At 53.6% G+C, this 7,933-nt stretch overlaps 1 protein-coding gene across 4 annotated transcripts in view; it reads right to left on the reverse strand.

Moving 5' to 3' along the window:
* The window catches only part of LOC308609230 (F-box-like/WD repeat-containing protein TBL1X), a 224,932-nt gene extending 220,211 nt beyond the window's left edge, over nt 1-4,721 (reverse strand). For 2 of the 4 annotated variants that reach the window (XM_081222865.1, XM_081222866.1), the window contains exon 1: nt 2,857-2,972. The gene's annotated coding sequence lies outside the window, so the exon portion shown is untranslated. Of the gene's footprint in view, nt 1-2,856; nt 2,973-3,984; nt 4,006-4,605 lie in introns of those variants that run through there. The other 2 variants (XM_081222868.1, XM_081222867.1) reach the window with 2 other exon arrangements.
* Nucleotides 4,722-7,933: the final 3,212 nt, after the last annotated feature.

The following is a 7,933-nucleotide window of genomic DNA, read 5'->3' on the forward strand; positions in this document are numbered from 1 at the left end:
CTGAAATGGGCCTGCCTGCCTTTTTTTTTTTAAAGTCTACCAGTAAATTACTTCAAACTCTTACAGCCTCTCCCCTCCTCCCACAAAAAGTAGACTAACTCTCTTTACTGCCTTCTTTATTAATCCTTACTTGCAGTAACTATAGAGAATCTCCCTCCAATAGAACGTTCTGCAAGTTCTGCGCTGTCCCAATATGGCGGCCACAAGCTACACACATCTATTGAGTATGTGAATTATGGGTAGAGCAATGAAAGAACAGAACTGTTTACTTTAGTAACAACAGAATTGTTACTGAATTTTAGTTCATTTGAATCTAAATATGCACATGTTGGCTAGTGGCTGCCACACTGGATAATTAAGCTATAGACGAAAACAAATCTTTCCACTGTGGTGGACATTTCATGATTTCTGTTGACATTCATCTAGGTGTATAAACAGATTTCAATGTAGGTTCTTCTGTGTGGGAGAGAAAGAGAGGGAGAGAGAGAAACTGTGTGTGTGTGTGTGTGTGTGTGTGTGTGTAATTTAACGAGCTTGTCTCCAAGTGGGAAGATTCACACAATGTATACACAAGAAGGCAAAATAACACCAAGCTTAAGAGTTGGGCTTTCGAATCAAACAATCCTCCCTCCACCATATATGAGCAAGTCAGTGTCCTCTGAAGCAGAATGGAAATAATTGCTGCACACAGGGCATTAAGTGCCTGTAAAACCCTCACTGCATGGCATTAGAGTAACATTAGGATAATTATGCTACCTGCACAATACCAACAAGTAAAACTTACAGGCAGCTTTGTAGTTTTCAAAAAACTTACACGTACAGTCCCTCTTTCTGTCCTTGCACTACCCAATGAGTACCACGATTTCAGTTCCCGTTTTTATTTTTACACATATAGAAAACGACACTCAGAAAAGTTACAGGACTTGAAGATCAACGGTAGAGCACAACAGGATGGGCCCTTTCACTAGTTCAGGCCAAACGGGGACAAAGGCTGCTTTTCTAGCAAAGCGTTAAGTGTCCTGATGCAGGTGGACTCAGGGGCTCTTGCCCTTTCTGCTGGCTAGCGCTGAAACCCTCCCAACAGCCCACCCAGGTAGATTCATGATGCCATCACAAAGCTGAGAAAACTGAGACTCCCATGGTTAAAGGTGAGATTCGAGAACAACCAGGACACCACACACTTCATTTAAACACCCAAACTTTCAGGAGGGGTGAGCTTTGGGAGATTTAAGGGTCAAGGTGCGAAATTTAAATGGGGGGTGTTGACAATTCCTCGAGTGACTTAAGCCCCGGACAAGCCAACCTCAGAAGATCCAGTGACACACACCCTGCTGTGCATAACACCAAATCAACACCTAAAGTCTCCATTTTCGTCCCACAGGTGTGCGTTCCCTTCAGGTCTGGAATATCCTTAAGGGGCTATCTTAATAAGTGGGCCAGGTGATGCACTTCAACTTACATCCCTGGATTCATTTTATCCAGCTAGGGGGTTTTCCACGAAAATCTGCCATACGTTTGAGATATTAACATCCCTTAACATAAAAGCGTCATCTTCACGTCTCAACTGTTCCATACTCGCCCCCCCACCCCCACCCCCCATCACGTCTTTCCTAGGAATGACTAGTTGTAAACTTTTCATAAAATCGTCCTGGGCCATTTCCTACCCCGAGGCCACCGCTCAGGACTGAAGAGGGGCGCTCCCCTCCCCCTCCCAGGCTGGAGTCCCGCCCCTCCCCTTTCAGGTTAACCCAGGGACCCAGGCGCCGCGCCTGGAGAGGAAAAACATCCAGCAGTCAGGTCAAACCACATGTGACAAAGCAAAGCAGAAACCGTGGCACAAGGAATAGAGCATGGAGTTTGTTTCTTTTGGGGTTCTGCTCTACAACATCAGCTACAGAAAAGAAAAAAAAAAAAACCCACCTCCGACTCTAACTTTGTGGGATTTCCAAAGCGAGGGGCTCGGAGAACGCGAGGCCGTGCCAAGAACGAGCCCCGGCGCGGGCCTCACCGCGCCCGGACAGCGCACGTGAAAGGCAGGCCCTAACCCAGCGCCCGCGGGCCTCTGACAACCCCCAACTGTCACCCGGCGACCTCCGGCGACCCCCGAAGACGCGCCCCACCCCGTTCCGAACACTGGCCCCCGTGGGCAAGGTCGCCCTGGGGAGCAGCGCCCGGGACGCGAATCTGGGGGCACCCCTCCCCCAGCCCGGGAGCAACAGGTCTGCAGCCTCCCCAGGCCGCGCTCCGCAGACCCGGCGAGAGCAGGGACGCCCCCCGTCCGCCGAAGTCGCCCCCAGCCCGCGCTCCTCGCTCGGGCTGGGGAGCTCCCGACTTCCTTGACAGTTTCTGCGCCTCGGAAACTGAGCCGCCCAGGGCCCGCGCCGCCGCGCTTCCAGCCGGCCCGGGACTGGCCGGCCCGCGCCCGGGGATGAATGGGGCTCCCCTCCCCCCACGGGGGATCCCGCGGCGGCGCAGGTCCGTCCAGCCAGCCCCGGGTTGGGCAGACAAAGGGGCACCGGGGGACAAACCGAGCGCTTCCCCAAACTTGCCGGCCGCCTCCCCCTCCCCGAAACAAAGGAGCCCCCCAGCCTCCGCCCGCCCCCAACGCGCCGGCACTTTGGGGAGCAGCCAAAACGGGGTATTGTGCAGCCTGCAGAGAGCGCGCCGCACCCCAGCCCAAGCCCGGGAGACATTTGGGGACCTGCCCCTCCAGAGCCCCGGAGGCGGGCGGAGCGTGCGGGCGCCCCGGGCCGCCGGCCTGACCCCGGAGGGAGGGAACCGCCGGCCCCCACGCGGGACAAGTTCGCGCCCCCCCGCCCCACCCCGCGCCCGGCCGGCCGAGCCCCGCTCACTCACCTCGCCGCGAGCAGCGCAACTTGCGGCGGCCCCGCCGCCCCGAACCTCCCTCCGGCCGGCCGTCGCCGAGCCCGGGCCGTGCCGCGGCCGAGGAGGGCCCGGCGCCCGGAGCAGCCGCGCGCCGCCCCCGGGCCGCCCCCGCCCCGCCGCAGCCGAGTCCCCGAGAGGCGCGGGCGCTGGAAAGTTTCGGATGCCGAATGGCGGCCGAGGGCGCTGCGGCGGCGGCGGCGGCGGCGGCGGCAGCGGCAGCGGCAGCAGCGGCGGGGCGGGGGCGCTGGCGGCACCTCGCTCCCGAGCGCAGAGAGTGCGGGGGGGTGCGGGGGGCTGGGGCGGGAGCGGTGGCGGCGGCAGAGGGCGGGACGGCGGGAGGGACCGGCACGGGCAGTGACCTCCGGGGGGAGCGGCCGCCAGCGCGCCGACCCCGGCCGGGAGGACTGCCAGGGAGGCCTTCTCCGCCGCCGGGCCGGCCCCTCCCCCCACTGCCCCAGCCCGCACCCTCCCCCACCGCTCGGGGACGGGAGCCCGGGTTCCCCCCCGACACCCCAACACGCCCGGGGGGAGGGGCGCGTCCCAAGCTGGTCCCTCCCCCACGGAGGGTGAGGACACCAGGCCTGCCCTCCCCCACAGCCACGAGGGGGAAAGTCCGCCCCCAACACAGCCCCTCCCCCAGGGCTCCAGGGAAGACTCGCGTCCCGGCCCGCCCCGCCCCCACGGCGGGGGAACCTGCGACCCTCCCCTGTCCCTCACCCCTGACTCTGCTCTCCCCGCCGCGCCCGGAGTGGCTGAAGGGAATCCGGGTCTCCCTAGTGTATCCGAACCCCGTCCCTTCCTCGTGGCCTCCATGCGGGCGGAAGGAGACGCAGGCCTGTGCCCACCCCGTCCCAGGCCCGGACCCAGCCAGGACGGGACAGGAGCCCTGTCACCAGCACCGCGGTTTCCAGGGGAGGGGGGAACCGGGCCACCGCTCTGTTACCCTCCCCCACCTCCAAGAAGCAGCCGCCCAGCTGCCCTAGCAGAACCCCTGCAACCTGCCTGAGGACGCCGCTCCCTCAAAATCGGCTGCCGGGAGGGCACCCCAATGGTCTCCCCTCCTCCCCGGAAAAGTGGGGGCCCAGGGGGAGCCTCGACCTTTGCAAAATGCCTCCAGCGAAGAGCCGGCAGTGCGTGGGGAGAAAGAAACTCGGGCCCAGCGGGGTGGAGGCTCCCGGCGGGGGCAGGGGGAAGAAGCCGGGCCCTCGGGCCTTCTCACCCCCGCCCCCGCCCGGAGGCGTCGGGCCTCGGGCCCCGGCCAAGTGCTAAGGTTGCCGCAGCTCGCTCGGCCCAGCCCTGGTGAACCCGAGGCCGCAGCGCTCCTGCCTTCCCTCCTGCTTGGTGACAACTGCCCCCCACTCGAGGCCTGAGTTTACTTAAACAGACATCTGCACCCACCCGCCGGCACGGCACCTTGGGTGTCTGCTTTGCGGAACATTTTAGAATAAGTTTGCCCCTCCCTGGAGCTTCGCCCCAAGAGCCCAGTACACACTCAGCGTTTTACACTGGAACCTCACTTGCTCCTTGCTGGGACACGGGGCCATTTGCTGTACTGGTTGTGCGGAGAGGGGGCCCGAGGTGAGTGTCTAAGGGGCTGGTCCTCCATCAAAAAGGCAGACTAAAAATTATGTTGCCAAATATTGCTGTGAAACGTCAGTGATGTAAAACGACGGTTGCCGCACATTATTATTAGAGCACATCAATAAAAGATACACTTACACAGTCTCCGTAATTGTGAATCAGCAGAATAGATTTTGCCTTATTTTGTATCAGTTGCCATTCAAGGCCCCCCAAAAGGACGTGGTGGGACCTTCCCTTGAGCCTGCCCGTCGTTGCTCCCGGGCTCCCTGGGCTTGTGAGGACTGATGCTGAGGTATTAACAGGCAATCGAAAAACCAGGGGGGGGCAACAGAAAACCCGAGCGAGCTCCTGATGCAACCCTGCCCCGGTTACACGTGCTTCCCTTCCCCCACCGCCTGCCAGTGGAAGCGCTGCGTTTTTTCCGCCTGTAGGGTCACATTGTGGTTGATTGATTCTCCTTTCGCCTTGCTCAGTCATTCAGATTTGGAAAGTAAATAACAAGTTGACATCATTACAGCTCTCGGCTTTACTGGGACACGGCCCCCGGCTACCGCACACTCTCGAGTAGCCGCGCAGCCAAACTGGCCCTCTGGCTTGCCAGCCTTGCTTGTTAGCCGCTTGGAAATTCCGAATTGAACACGATGAAAATGTTCCTTGGTATGTTTTGATTACTTGGCAGACGCCAATCATTTAAAGTATGAGAAAGTGGTGGAAATCCTCGCTTCCAAACTAGGACCCGGTGTGACCACTTTTTTTTACAGCTGGTCTTCCGTAGCTAACAATGCAAGGGAGCTTGGAATCCATCTTGCCTGTTGGATCGCGTCCCAATAATCCCGACGGTCTTCTTGCAAGTAAGGAGTCAAGCACTTTCATCACAGACTCCTAGGAGCCCCCAGGGACTCTGTAAGACCTCAGACAGGAAAGGCGACCCCCTACATTTATCCTAATAACACCGAGAAATTCCACCTTCTGAATGCTAGATGGGTGGTAGGAACGTGTTAAATTAGACTATCTTATTTAATCTGTTTTGCAGATTCTTCGAATGGTGTAAGAAAAAAGGAGAAAAAGCACATTAGAGCAGGAAAGGAGCTAGTGCGTTCTGACAAAAGTATAAAGGTTGATTTGGAGGCCGTGAGCAGCAATGATCTACACAGGTATCCACTGCACAATATCTATATTCCAAACAAGTATTTTTGGTTGCTGATGCAGGGAGCTGGAATACAAGAATCCGCTCGCAACAAATGCAGTCAGTATTTCCCCTAAACAGTAGCCAAATGTTTAATAAAAAGGCAGCAGGAACCCACACAAATATAGTCAATAATTTTTGACAAAAGAGCAAAGGTATTTCAATGGAGAAAGAATATCCTTTTTAACAAATAGTGCTGGAACAACAGACATCCATAGACAAACAAAAAAATTAATCTAGCCCAGACCTCAAGGCTTTTCACGGAAACTAACTTTAAATGGATCATGGGCCTAAATGTAAAAAGCAAAAACATAAAACCCCTAGAAGATAACGTAGGAGAAAATCTAGATGACCTTGGGTTTAGCAGTGAGTTTTTAGATACAACACCAAAAACATGATCCATGAAAAAAAAAACTGATGAATTGGACTTATTGAAATTAAAAACTTCTGCTCTGCAAAAGACACTGTTAATGAAAAGACAAACCACAGACTGGGAGATAATGTTTGCGAAATCCATACCTGATAAAGGATTATATCCAAAATATGCAAAGAACTCTCAAAACTCAACAATAAGAAAACAATACAGAATAAAAATGGGCAAAAGATCTGGAAAAGAAAACTCACCAAAGAGATATACAGATGGCAAACAAGCATATGAAAAGATGCAGAATATCACATATCACAATGAAATTGCACATTAAGACAAAATACGGGAAATTCCCTGGCAATTCAGGGGTTAGGACTTGGCGCTTTCATTGCCTGCTGGGGCTGTGTTCTGTCCCTGGTCTTGGGACTAAGATCCCACAAGCCACGCAGCTCGGCAAAAAATCAAACGCTAACCGGATGCCGAGCAACAGGAACTCTTAGCATTACTGGTGGGAATGCAAAACGTAAGACCACTTTGGAAGACAGTTTGGCAGTCTCTTACAAAGCAAAACATATGATCCAGCAACCATGCTCCTAGGTATTTACCCAACTAAGTTGAAAACTTATGTCTACACAAAAACCCGCACAGAAATGTTCAGCAGTTTTACTCACCAAACACCGAAAGCAACCAAGATGGTCCCCAGTAGGTGTATGGATAAACAAACTGTGGCACATCCATACAATAGACTATCATTATGCAATAAAAAGAAATGAGCTATCAAGGCCTGGGAAGACAAGGAGGAACTTTAAGTGCCTATCACTAAGTCAAAGAAGCCAATCTGAAAAGTCTACATACTGTATGAGTCCAACTCTACGACATTCTAGAGAAGGCAAAACTGAAAAGATCAGTGGTTGCCAGGGGTTCTGGGGATGGAAAAGAAGGGACGAATACGGGGAACACAAGGGATTTTCAGGGCAGTCAATGGATTCTGCATGATACTATAGTGGCAGATACATGACATTTTACATTTGTCCAAACAGGTAGACCTGTACAGAACCAGAAGTGAACTCTAATGTCAGCTGTGGATTTTATCAGTATTGATTCATTCATTGTAACAAATGTACTACTCTTACACAAAAGGTGGTAACATTGGAAATGGTGTGTAGGAGGAGGAAAATTGGGAACTCTCTGTACTATATGCTAAACCGTTCTGTACATCTAAAACTGCTCTTTAAAAAAAAGTCTATTATTTTTTTTAAAAAAGACAGTAGAAAGAGGTGTTAAACTTCTTTTGAGAATTACTGCCCAGTTTTCATTGAATCCAATATGTAATTTCATCGAGGCCCATCTGATGTTCTATGGCTCCTAATACCTAGGCCGGTATTTGTTTGCGTCACTGGCCTACTCGGAAAGGCCTGAGAGTCCAGGATTCGTGTGTTCCACGCCACAGTGACCTCTCGGTGATGTTGGCAGAGCATGTCTCAGCTTTGAGGAAGCATCTGCCACAAGCTTCTCTTATGAAACGAAGAAGCGGGGTGTGCTCACCAACTTCACTTACAAACCTCTGGCCGAGGTTTGCTTTGGGGCTTGCTTCTCATTTTCCTCAGGGAGACTGGAACCAAAACTACAAAGGGAGCTGGTTGTATCAGGTGGTAGCACGTGGCGAACGTACTTGGAGAAGTAAACAGGAGTGAGGACAGAGATTTCCATCACCTGCCATGGATGTGAGATGAGGTGGGTGGTAGCCCCTTCCGCTCCCCTCGACCTGGGTGGGCATCCAATCATTTTCTCAAGATAGGATGAATTGTGTCTCCCGCCTCAAATTCATATGTTGAAGTCCTAACCCCCAGCACCTTAGAATGCGACTGTTTTTGGAAAGACAGCCTTTAAAGTAGTAAATAAATCAAATGCAG

The sequence above is a fragment of the Mesoplodon bidens genome (genome assembly GCF_964165515.1).
Source record: "Mesoplodon bidens genome assembly, chromosome: X".
Taxonomy (NCBI): domain Eukaryota; kingdom Metazoa; phylum Chordata; class Mammalia; order Artiodactyla; family Ziphiidae; genus Mesoplodon; species Mesoplodon bidens.